Here is a 13516-nt window from a genome sequence, read left to right as displayed (position 1 = left end):
ACAGTGCTCTGTCTGCATGTATCGCTGCAGGCCAGAAGAGGGCACCAGATCTCATGATAGATGGTTGTGAGCCACCATGTGGTTGCTGGGAATTGAACTCAGGACCTTTGGAAGAGCAGCCAGTGCTCTTAACCTCTGAGCCATCTCTCCAGCCCTCATAAGAATTTTCTAAAAGTGAGTGAGGAGTGTGATGATTGTCCTGCATGTTACCTTTATTGGACATGGAATCAACTAGGAGACATGACTCTTGACACGTCTGTAAGGCTGTTTACTGGAGGGATTCATTCCAGGGACAGCATCTCTGGTGGTGTCCCAGATATAAGAAAACCTGAGGGGAAAATCAGCAGTTTGCCTGCTTCCCTTCAACTATTGCTGGTTTGTGCATCCACCTTACTTCTGCTGCCAGCCTCACTGACACCAGAACCCAGCTTTTTTAGCCTTCCAACATGGACTGAAGATCAGTGGCTCTTGGAATTCTCCAGTCAGTGCCAGATTACCACTGCCATGGTATCTAGTCCCAGGGACTGAGCAGTTACCAAGATCTCAGTGCCTTCATGTAACAGGGTTCTGTGCTGCTCCTTTTGGTGAGGGGGCGACTGGGCCCAGAGTCAATGACACAGACTCTGGGAGGATGTCAAAACAACAAGCTCAGTTTATTCAGAAAGAGGCAAGTCTTTTATACCCTCTACCCCACCCTGGGGAAAGGTCTGATGAATATACATCTGCTGGTGTGACATGGCTGCCTCTCATTGGTCCAGGTCATCTCAGCTCATGTCTCAGCTGCTGTTGCTAAGGCCCTTAGGCAGACCCAGGTTGGTTCTCAAGAAGTATTTTATTACTGGTTTGGGCCGGCTGGCCCTCAAGCCTGTTAGGGCTGAGTCATCCCATACCTTCAGTGTGAAAACGGCTGTTCTTTGGTTCATCCAGACTGTTGCCAGCTAAATAGACATTGACAGTCTAGGAAGCCTCTCTCATAATCAGTTTTGGACCCTGCTCTACCTCCTGTTTCCCCAGTGACATTAGAAAGGGAAACATCACAATTGTTCCTCCTAAAGCTATAAAATACTGTATGCAAAGGTGTTGCCATCTTGGCATGCTGAGGCTCACCAAGGAAAGATGTGTTCCTCAAGGCCAGTAGGAAGGATTCTGAGTTCTACTTCTGGCCCATGACATTTTGATCTGCTCCAAAGATTGTCCTTTCACTTAAACTGAACATGTCAATCACCTGGCTAGGAGACCACCCCTCAGGAAATCTGACTCACCTGAAGATATGCTAAGTAGATGGGAGGAATAACTGTCCCCTTACTGAGATGATGTGCCCCCCCAAGACTCCTCCAAGGCAGTGGTCCACAGGTTTTCACTGCTAAGCCAGCTGACTTGCCTGAGTTCTAACTTTAAAGTATAATTTCTCTATTCCTTCCCTCCCTCCTTCCCTCTTTCTCTCAGAGACAAGGTTTCACTGTGTAGCCCTGGCTGTCCTGGAACTATTTCTGTAGACCAGGCTGGCCTTGAACTCACAGAGGTCCACCTGCCTCTGCCTCCTGAGTGCTGGGATTAAAGGCATGTACCAGCACCCGGCTTTCTTTCTCTCTTTCTTAAATATCAGCCATTTCTCAGAGTTTTTCCAGCAACAGGGCACTGCTCCCTACCCAGTGGCAGCTGCCTGAGGAGTTCATCTGGATCTCCAGAGGCTAAACCAAGATTCAAGATTCAGTGAAGAAATGATTTTCAGAGTGAGCCATATAGGAAGCAAAGTTGGATTTATTAAACACAGAGAGAAAGGTGAGCAAAGGACAAGTGGGGGTCCCGGGAGACATTCACCTTAGGCTTCTTTACTATGGATGTCTGTGGAGTTGGTAGCTCATGAGTGAGTTACATCTCTAAATGTTTCCTAGAGTCTGCTGTTCCCTGTTACATTGCAAAAAGGAAACAACAGTGTTAAAAGTCAAGAATCCCCCCAATAAATCAAGTTCTTGCCCCCCCTCCCCCCAGTGAGAAGATGGCTGGGCCACCCCATCAGAGTATGAACTAGTTAAGTTCCTCTTGGACACATTTCATCCTATTGACTTGCTCTGGGATCCCTGGCTAACACAGGGGGTATCTCCTCTCATCTAAGTCTGTGTGAAGGTTCAAACAATCTCCTCCTTCAATACTGAGGAGACTTTGGTGTTTTATTTATGAAAAAAAAAAACCTGCATTATTTTATTAATTTCTGTAACAGCTTTTTTATCATCAAAGTTTTCTGTTTTTTTTCTTCAGGCAATTTTAATAATTTACATTTTTTCTACTATACTGTTTGTCTATTATTTCCATTTTAAAATTAATTAATACAAAAATTATTCAGAGGGCCCCTTACTTAAAAAAATCATTGTAGAATCCTGTATTTATGCCCATGTTCCCATTTTCAGTCATTTCTGAAAGTTGAATTTTCTGTCTTATTTTAAGTTCCACAATATTTTTAGGAGTTTGTTAACTCTCTTAGAAGTTTCAAAGAACAATTTTGGGTTTATGGTATTTTTTCAACTTTTAAATTTTATTTTGTTTAATGTTGTTTCAGTCACTCTATTCTATCTTAATTGCTTTGTGTAAAGTTTATGGTTTTTTCCCCATTTATTTTGAAGATTAACTATTTCCCCCCCATTTTGCTTTGATTTTTTTATCTCATGTCATCATTGAAGATTATGCAGTTCTTTAAAAATTTTTTTTATTTATTTGCTTTGTGTATATGAATATTTTGTCCACATGTACATATGTGCTCCATGTGTGCCTGCTGGAGTCCCTGGAACTGGATTTATAGATGGTTGTAAGCCATTGTGTGGGTGCTGGGAATTGAACCCAGGTCCTTTGCAGGAGCAACAAGTGCTCTTAACCACTGAACCACCTTTCCAGTCCCCTATGCAGTTTTTTCTAAAGAACAATTTTATTGTGTCTCTCATATTCTTACGTAATATTTTTATTATCACCAAAATGTACTTAAAAATTTTCATCTTCTATTTGTCCCTAATTCATAAGTAAGTCAGACTTTATGAAACCCAAACTCTGATGGATTTTATCTTATAGGCTACCAATGAAGGTTTCTCCCAATAGCTTGTGTATTAAGTTTGGTCCACAGTGTGGTGCTTCTAGTAGATGGGGCCTGGTGAGGAGAGTTTGGGTCACAGGTAAACAGGGCACTGCTCATGCAAGGGCTTAGGATGGTCTTCTTAAAGAGAATTTTGACCTGAGTTAGCTCTTAAGAGAGGGCTGGTGAAATGTTTTCTGTTTTGTTTGTTCTAGAGTATGGCTGCTCTCAGTCTGCTCTGCTTCCTCTCCCTCATGGCCACTGTCCATCACTGCGAGGCCACGTGTCAGGAGGTGATGCAGCTGGGGGACTCTCCCCATGAGTGGTGTAATAACATTTGTGTTTTCAGCCTCCAAAACTGTCCTCCAAATAAACACCATTCCTTTATAGAGGAGAAATACCTAGCCTATTTCATCACAGCAACAGAAAAATGGACCCTTGTCACACTTATGACAGACAGCACAGAATGACCTCAGCATCTTTCCTGCAGGCCCAGAAGCTTCTCTGTGATGCTCCCCAGGTAGTGAAGGAATATCATCACTCTGATCTAGAGACAGAGAAAAGGACACATACATACACACACACACACACACACACACACACACACACACACGCAGGCGTGCATACACCCTTCTTCCTGAATCTAGATAATTTTATATTTAAATCATGGGCATATCACCCTGGCTTCAAAGGCTTTATTGAATAACAACCATGTTTAAGACAATGAGCTATAAATAATGGCAATTCTGTTGTCCTCATAGAGCTGAAAGCCAGCTTGGTAACATGAGTTTTTAACTCTAATAACTTTCCCTGGGGACGTCTCTGATACCTGGCATTGCCTCATGAATTCAATCTCATTTCTCAAGGCTTCCGGGAACCAGCTAGTGTTATCTCTACTTCCAGAAAACACAACAGGCTTAGAGAAATGAAATAGCCCATCCAAGGTTGCCCTGCTAGTGCTGGGACTGATGTCCAAACCACACCCATCTGATAGGATGTGTAGATGTAATTCTGAATGGTTTTATTAAATAAGAAACACAGAGCCAAATGCGGAGTTAAAAGCCCCAGAGGTCAGAGCAGTAGCTAAGAGCTAAGACCAAGACGGCCTTCTTATCACCCGCTGCCGCTGCCGTCCTTCCCCTGAGAAAGAAAGAGACTTATTTCCTGTGTGTCTGTCTTTTTATTGACTTTCTGTTCTACCTTCTCATTGGTCGTAAACCCAATCACATGACCTCTTCATCACTGCCTATCTATACAGACCTCCAGGTCTCTATGGTTGGTGTTGAGATTAAAGGCATGTGTCTCCATGCTGGTGGTGTCCTTGAACACACAGAGATCTGCCTGTCATGTGATCGGGGATTAAGGACGTGTGCTACCACTGTCAGACTTCTGCTAAATGGCTTGCTATTAGCTCTGACCCCCAGGCACTTTTATTTATTAACATACAAATAAAATCACATTTCAGCACAAATAAAATATCACCTTAAGGATGCACATGCTGGGTCTGCTGTGGGATGTCTTTTTGTATGCTGTGAGTATGTGTGGCTCCCACTGGATAATACATAAAGCCACATTGGCCTATGGCAAAGCAGGATAAGGTTAGGTGGTACCTTCAAACTAAAGACGAGACAAAGAAGGGTGGAGTCAGGAGACGCCACCCTGCTGCCAAAGGAGCAACAAGATGCCAGCAGACCAGTAACACCACGGCCACATGGCAACATATAGACTAATAGGAATGGGTTAATTTAAGATGAAAGAGCTAGCTAGCAAGAAGCTAAAGCCATAGGCCATACAGTTTGTAATTAATACTAGCCTTTGAGTGATTATTTTATAAGCAGCTGCGGGACTTTGGGTGGGAGAGATCTGTCTGGACCTCGGGGCCGGGTGGGACTGGAGAAACTCCCATTTACAAGGGTGCTTGAAAAGATTATGACATTTTCCCCCCCTCTAACCGTTTGTCCACACCATCAGTAAGTGGAGAGGGAGAGGAGAATTGATGCAGGATAGTCAGTAGAAAGCACTGGGTTTCCAAGCTGCCCTAAATTGCCCAATGGTGAGTTGACTCACAGAATCTTGCTGTTGGGGCCTGTTGTCTGCTTCTGCCTATCTTGCCAGGTGCATTGGTCACCCAAGCAGAAGCTCATCCTATGCCTTCAGGCTCAGAGAAAACATCACTGAACACTCTTCCCCATGAGACACAGTGAACAGCCTTTCCAGGCCTGGGTACCACTAACCCACACTGTCCAAGGACACCAGGTCTAATCTGTGGGTGGGGACGTTAGGTCACACCTGCCCATTTTGTCACCCTACACTTTCCATGACTTGGCTGTGTGTGACCACAGTGCATGCACATCAGACCTCCTATCCCACTTCAACTTTAATAGTTTAATGCTACGTTCCCCAGGTTTACCAGTGGGGGCAGGACCTTCTGGAGACATGTGTGACTCACCCAAGGACACTGGTGGGGGGGCCAGGACTGAGATTCAAAGCTTAGTCTGCTCTGTTCTTCTTTGGAGAAGTGTTTTCATACAGGACACACTACTTTTATTTCAGATGGTGACAGAGAAAACAGAGTGGAGAGACAGTAGCTGGTAGGTGTCCTATCACACACGGATGGGTTTGTCCTGGCTTGAAAAAAAATGACACCATACAGTCACTAGTGACTCTGGTAAGATTTGTCTTAATTCTCACTAAAGTGTGAAACTCAGACTTCTAGCTTTATCTGGGAGCTTGTTAGGAATGCCAATTTCTGGGTTCTCCATATTGAATTTTAGTCTGAGCCTATGGTGAAGTACATGCACACTGAATTTTAAGATTGATATGGGACACCAAGAAATCCCATTAATTTCATTTTTCCATGTACAACTTGGTTTTAAATTGTATATAGGCTAGTCCTGTAGGTCTGGGAATGTATCTATTTGTTTATCTTTTCAAAAGTGCCAGCCTGGGAACGCTGTGTTTTGGATGTCTGTGTCCCCCTAAAACTCACACATTGGTATTCAGGAGATTATTTGGTCAGGGCAGAACCTCTAGGAATGATCCCAGGGGTGGTTAATCACCTTCTACCACAGATGGACCTAGCGAAAAGGGACATTGACAAACCAGAAACCAGCCCTGACTACCCGCCAAGTCCTCAAGCACTTTGGTCTTCGATGTCTCAGCCCCCGGAACCGTAGGAAATAAATTTCTCATGTTCTTAAGCTCTGTACTGTGTGTTCTCTGTTATGTCTGGGATCTGAAATGTGCTCCATGGTGTTGGAGGCTGAATTGCTAACCCATGAGACTTCAGGAGATGGACATGTGAAGGGGAGCTAGACCGAGACCCCAGGTACTTCTTCTCTCCTTGCTTCCTGGGCCCCACCAGACGGGCAGCTTTCTTTATCATGCAGTGTGAGCCTCTGTCACACCACAGGCCAAGGCCACCAGGACCTGAGGTCATGGACTGTGTGAGGCCTGTCAAAGTAGGAGTCCACATACATCTCCCCTGTTTCCAGGTGTCCTATCACACTAAAGAAATGCTGGCTAAAACATTCCCCTAAAGTGCATCTTAGAAACTCAATCCCTAGTACAACAGTGACCGGAAGAGAGGTCTGCTGGGAGGTATTTAGATCCTGAGAGCTTCTGCCCCAGGAAAGGATGAACATCCTCAGTGAAAGGGCATGAGGCTACAGATCTGATTTCTTTCTCTCGTGTTCTCCCGTCCTGCCTCCTTGCACCATGAGATGGTCATAAGAAGGCCCCCAAATACTGGCCCTCCAAATGTCTTCCCAGTCTCAGAACTTTGTGCATTCATAAATTATCCAGACTCAGATATTCTGTCATAGCAGCACCGGCCTGAGCAACAGGCAGCTCTCTAGTCTGTTACCATTCTTTGTGTTTTGAGGTGTGTGTGTGTGTGTGTGTGTGTGTGTGTGTGTGTGTGTGTGTGTGTGCATGCGTGTGTGCGCACGCAAAGCAAACCCAGGGCCTTGCACACGTGTGATAATCATTCAATCATTAAGATAAATCCCCCTGGTTGTGGTAGAACACGCCGGTAGGATTTGCTGAAGGAGGCAGAGGCAGGAGGATCATGAATTTGAGGCCAGACTGGGCTACATATTTGGGACTGGAGAGACGGATTAGAGGTTAAGAACGTTGACTGGCCGGGCGGTGGTGGCGCACGCCTTTAATCCCAGCACTCGCACTCGGGAGGCAGAGCCAGGAGGATGTCTGTGAGTTCGAGGCCAGCCTGGACTACCAAGTGAGTTCCAGGAAAGGCGCAAAGCTACACAGAGAAACCCTGTCTCGAAAAAAACCAAAAAAAAAAAAAAAACCAAAAAAAACCCAAAAAAACGTTGACTGTTCTTCCAGAGGTCCTGAGTTCAACTCCCAGCAACCACATGGTGACTCAGAGCCATCTATAGTGGGATCTGATGCCCTCTTCTAGCCTGCAGGCAAACATGCAGACAGAATACTATATACATAATACATACATACATAAATGAAAAAAAGACAAATCCTCAACCATGTTACCCTTTTTTCCCTCCCAATCCGAACCATGTGCTGTGAGGCTTACAGCGGCATCATGCCTCGTTAGAAGCAGCCAAGGTGAAGCACTGTTTACCAAGGTCAACGGGACAAAACACACAAACTCCAGCTGTACTTCTGCACGCATACAGTGAAATACTTGAGCTGTAAGTGAGGCCGCGAGTAAGTCATCACCCAAGAATCGGTCCATGGGAATACATTTGGCTGAAGAAGCACAAAGTCTACAGCCTGAAGACTACAAACCTTGTTGAGTTTAACCTGGCTACTGAGGTAAACGGAAGATTACCCCACAACGATGGGCCACTGCGTCCCTTACATAGTACACACACAAATTAGCGCCTATGGAACCCTAAGTGCCTCATCGAATTCAGAGAGCTGGGGTGGATATTCATGCAGTTACGAGGTAGTCAGAATACCCTGAGAGTCCTGGGGGAGAGCAGAGTAGCATGAAGCACACCTCACCGTTCGGAGCCTTTCAAATCAACAATCCTCAAGATCCTGTAAGGCTGTGGGTGTGTCTCAGTGGTAGAGAGCTCACCGAGCATACAGAAGGCCCAGGTTCAATCCCTGCTGAGAAAGCAAGAAGATAGGGTAGTAGTGGCGCAGGGAAGCTCGTTAGATCCCGACAGTGTACCAGTGGCCAGGAGGATGGACTCAGAATGCGACAGACTGAGCCGCTCAACAGCTGCTCCCCACAAACACGGGAAAACGGAAACTTCATCAAGATGCCTGAACAATGGAAAAGAACAATGGTGAATGAAAGGCGGGGGGACCATCAATAAATGATAAAAAAGTCTTAATGGAGGGTTTACTTGCTGTCTCAACTGCTCATGACATTTAAGGGCAGATGCCTAGGCTCTGAGCAGAGGAGCCTGGTCTCTGCTTTTGTGACTGAGATGGGGTCACAGCTTTAAAAAGACTACATGTATCTCATCCCCGTGTGTGCACCAGACTCTCTTCCAGGCCCCAAGCTACCTGCTGAGCAAGACCCCTACAGGTGGGAATTCACCCTCCTAGGAACACAGTAGCCAACGGTAAAGACTATTGGCAGATTTGTTAGCTGTCCTACTGTACTTAACATTTTAAATTTCCTTATCCTATGTGTAAGGAAAGCTTGCTCTGCTTTTGATGCCAGTAAATAAACGAGACCTGGATTTCACAAACACAATTCAAATAAGGAGACAGTTTTACCTGACAGGAGAGATCCATGGTAGCTAGGGGTCTTCCCAGGGCGTGACTCATCCCTTGCGCTCCTGATGTTGCACTCCAGATGTGCCGACTTTTTGATTTCCCTTCAAGTTCCTTTTTCCATTCCCTAGAGACAAAAATTTCCAAAGTTCGTGACTATTCCTATTTATCCCATATTCCCAAACAGTATGTGTACGTTGTTGTCTTGATTAGTGAATTTTAGACATTACTCACTGACTACTGATTACTTGAGCTTTTAAATTATAATTTTAAGTTAGTGTTCAAAGTAATGGGTGTCATTATGGCATTTTCTTTTGCTTCCCATTTTTTAGGTCACATTGTTTGTGTGGGTGTGTTTATGAATGTGCACACGCGTGATCCAAGAGATCAGATGGCACACACATGTACACCACAGTGCAAGTGTGGAGGTCAGAGGCCAGTTTGGGTCTGTCCTTTCACCCTGTGGGTCCCAGGGATCAAACTTAGGTCACTAGGCATGGCAGCAAGCACTTTTACTCAACGGGACCCATCTCACTGGCCCTGCTCTGCCCCCATTTTTTTTTTTTTTAATCAGAAGATTTAAGTTTACACACTGAGAATCAATGAAAGATATCAAGATTAAACTCAGTGAGAACAGTTAGTGTGTAGGACAACACAATTTCAATAGCCTTACCAAGTGGAAGAGGAAATGGTTCAGGAAGTGTCTGAACAGCAAGTCCCAATAGAACAGAATCAGGAGCTTAAGATTTCTCCTAACTGATCAGCTGCTAGTTCAAATGGTCACGACTTTTAGGTTTAGTTATACAGTAATTTTCTCCTCTTTCATTGACCCTGTCTAACCTGTCATATTCTTTCTGTACCTCTCCTGTTGTTACTTTTCTTTTCTTTCTTTCTTTCTTTCTTTCTTTCTTTCTTTCTTTCTTTCTTTTTTTTTTTTTTGGTAAACAGAGTCAGAGTTTTTCTATTCTGGCCACCTGGTACCAAATAAACACATAAAAACTTATATTAATTACAAAATGTTTGCCTAATAGCTCAGGCTTATTATTAACTAGCTCTTACTTTTAAATTAATCCGTTTCTATTAATCTACATATTGCCACGTGGCCCATGTGGCTTTACCGGTCCTCTGGCATCTTGCTTCTTGAGTGGCTTGCTGGCGTCTCTCTCGACTCTGTTCTTCATCCCAGTCCTCAGTTTGATTGTCCCACCTGACTTTATCCTGATCTTGCCAAACAGCGTTATTATTAACCAGTGAGAGTAATACATATTCACAGAGTACAGGAGGATCATCTCACAACATTTTTTGTTTTTTTGAGATTGAGTCTCATTATGTACCCCCAGGCTGTCCAGGAACTCCCTATGTAGCCCAGTGCGGTGGTATTATGTTCCCCAAAATATTGTGTACCCTAATAAACTTCTCTGGGTTCAGAGACAGAACAGCCACTAGATACAAAGGCTAGAAAATGGTGGCACTCACACCTTTAATCCTAGCACTCCAGAGGTAGAAATCCCTCTGGATCTCTGTGAGTTCAAGGCCACATTGGAAACAGCCAGGCATGGTGACTCACACCTTTAATCCCAGAAAGCGAGCTTTTAATCCCAGGGAGTGGTGGTAGAAAGCAGAAAGGTATATAAAGCGTGAGGACCAGAAACTAGAGGCATTTGGCCTGGTTAAGCATTTAGCTGGTTAAGCTTCAGGCTTTTGAGCAGCAGTTCAGCTGAGAGCCATTGGGATGAAGACATAGAAGCCTCCAGTCTGAGGAAACAAGACCAGCTGAGAAGTTGGTGAGGTGAGGTAGCTGTGGCTTGTTCTGGTTCTCTGACCCTCCAGCATTCACCCCAATAACTGGCTCAGGTTTGGTTTCATTAATAAGAACTTTTAAGATTCCTGTTACAGCCCAAGCTGGCCTTGAACTCACAGGGACACACCTGCCTCTGTCTCCCTGCCTTTCGAGTGCTGGAAATAAAGTGTGTGAGAGCACACCCAGCCCTTTGTCACCTTTTTGTTTCTTTTTTGGCCTCTGGTTTCGGTTTTTGGAGACAGGGTCCTTCTGTGTAGCGCAGCCAACCTCTCCCGGTATTGGACCCCTACTCTCCTGGGAAACTCTGAGTTCTTTTGCTGTCTGTTGCCCTGTCCTGCTCCGTGACCTTGTTCACCGAATGGCTGTCGGCGCCCACAACTTTCCAACACATTTGCATCTCACACTTTGGTCTCTTTCTTTAGTGCATCCACAGTGCTGTGGCTCCTAGGCTTCAGCTTGCAGGGGAAGGGATGGAGGGGGCTTCAGCATGGAGGGGTCGAACATGACCTTTCCTGAGGAAGTACCTTCCCAGCAGTATTTCCCAACGTGGGCATTCAGACCTGCCATTTGCATGAATAAGCAGTCATTTGTGCAGATGAAATGAGCAGTTACGTATGTGCAGACAGATCCTAATAGGTACCGTATGTCCCGGTCCCCTGGACCAATTGGTTATTAATGCAACAGATGGGGCAATTCAGCATTGGCACGATCCCCAGATGCCACCCTCCTCCTTCCAGGCCTGCATGCTTCTGGCACCCTCTACCCCTTTGTCACTGCAAGCAGCCTCCGACGCAGGTCCTTAGTTCCAATGACAATTAAATTGTATCTCCTTAATGAGGACGCTGCTGGGGAGACCCCACAGGCCTCCGCTGTTGAAGAGCCTCTCCAGTGAGAAAGGATGGGTTTTTAAGTTGCACCCTCTGTGAGAGGCAGCCTGCGTGGAGTGTTCAGTGTGTGAAGGTCAGACGTTCACTAAGGTGACCTGGGCTTCCTGTGAGGTCAGCACACCCCATCCCCTCAGAGAACACTTTTCCTGACCTGAGGTGAGGGGAGAGACTTCATGGCTGCCCTGAGTCTCTGTGATGTCACACTGCTCGCTTGTCTCATGCTAATGAGAAATCAAAGAATATCTTTGCTTGAAATGAATGAGGTAGTGATCATGCCTCCACTTTCTCTTCTGAGGCAAACATTTTCTGAAGAAGTGGTAAAACATATTGGAGGAATCGCCAAGGGAGTATTTAAAATCCCAGTGGGGTCTGGTCTTGAATTCACCCTCACTGTCTGACATCTGCTGTCTGCTCAGACTTTCACTGTTTCAAGGAATTACCCAAGCGGCCTTGGAGGTAGGTGTTTTGACTCCTTTTCTGTAAGTGGGGAAATGGAGACCAAGAGAAGTTGAGTAGCTCGCCAAGCGCAAACAGCTAGGAAGTGACTGGATGAGGCTCCTACCTGTCCCCCACAAACCAAAGGGTTTCCCACACTTCTCACTCCCTCCCCCAAGTGGATGGAGCTGAAGTGAACAGGTGCTGTCTGAGGTCACAGCTAGAGAAGGACAGAGCGCTGGGGTGGGTCCGGGGCCTCACACCATGTTCTCCTGTTCTCAGTCCTCAAATCTCACCGAAATACCAGTAACCGAAGGCCTTCATCTATAGTGGTAAACTGGGGCCCCTTGAAAATGGGTCCCAGGAAAAGCTACATGTTAGAAGCAAGCTGGGCATTCGCAGGCTCTAAACCCACCCAGGCTGCAGATGAGGGGTGGTTTAGGTGTCTCACAACTTATTCACAGCTGACAAATGTTGAAGTCGGACGACAGCACACAGGCGCCTGGATATTCGTCTCTTCTGGACTTGCACACATTTGAAATATACTATACTTTACAAAACTTTGAAAAATAGGGTCTTGGACAAAATACATTAACCCACATTTTTAGCATCTCGCATTGTGGTAGATGATTGTGAAACACCATTCTGGGCTCTCAGGAGTTTCCATTCAGGAGAGTGAGAAACCAGAAGCCTGTCAACACACAGCTAGCTACTGCTCACTGTTGGGATCGGAGTCAGCCAAACGTGAACTGAACCTCCACCCTGACCCTTCCAGGCCCCGTGAACTGCTTACACGTCTACTCTTGTGATACTTTTCACGTTTCCTGCAGGTCTGGAACATTCATTGTCTTCACTCTTTTTGTAGCACACTCCTATTCACCCCCTGGTGCCCCACACACATGTGCCATGACCATGGGAGAAGCCTTCCTTCATTGTATCAGAGAATGTACATCTGCCCTCCTAGCTGAATTAATCCTCTTCCTGGGCCAGCACCAGAGTGACACTCAAAATTGGTTTTGTGTTTGAACTATTTCCAAGTATTTGATTGTTGCCAAGGAAATGGAATTAAACAATGGTAACTACTATCATATTGGTTGCTCTTTATTATTACTGTTTACATGGTTTTAGTACAATACTCCTATAGAGTACACAGGGGAAAATTTGTTGGCAGAATTCCAGTTAAAGAAGGGCTTTTTATCCTTCCATCCTCCTTTCCCTCTCTCTCTCTCTCTCTCTCTCTCTCTCTCTCTCTCTCTCTCTCTCTCTCTCTCTCTCTCTCACAGGCTCTGTCTTACTATGTAGCCCTAGCTGTCCTGAAACTCACTCTGTAGCCCAGGCTGGCCTTGAACTCATAGAGATTCACCTGCCTCTGTCTCCTGAGTGCGAGATTAAAGGCATGTGCTATCACGACCAGCAAGAAGGGCCTTTGGAGAGTGGCCAAGTGGGAACAGGTGTTTCCCGGGCGGTGGACATCTGTCAAAGGGTCATGATTTCTCAGTGTGTGGAGCCCAAAGCAAGTCCAAACGCAGCTGATTGGACTCCCGTCCTCTGTGCAAGCCCTTAGAGAAGCTTGCTTGCAGCAGGGCTCATCACCTGCTCTAGGCTTTGCCAGGCTTC

Source organism: Peromyscus eremicus, chromosome 8a (genome assembly GCF_949786415.1).
Source record: "Peromyscus eremicus chromosome 8a, PerEre_H2_v1, whole genome shotgun sequence".
Classification (NCBI taxonomy): domain Eukaryota; kingdom Metazoa; phylum Chordata; class Mammalia; order Rodentia; family Cricetidae; genus Peromyscus; species Peromyscus eremicus.
Note: the sequence above shows the minus strand (reverse complement) of the source record.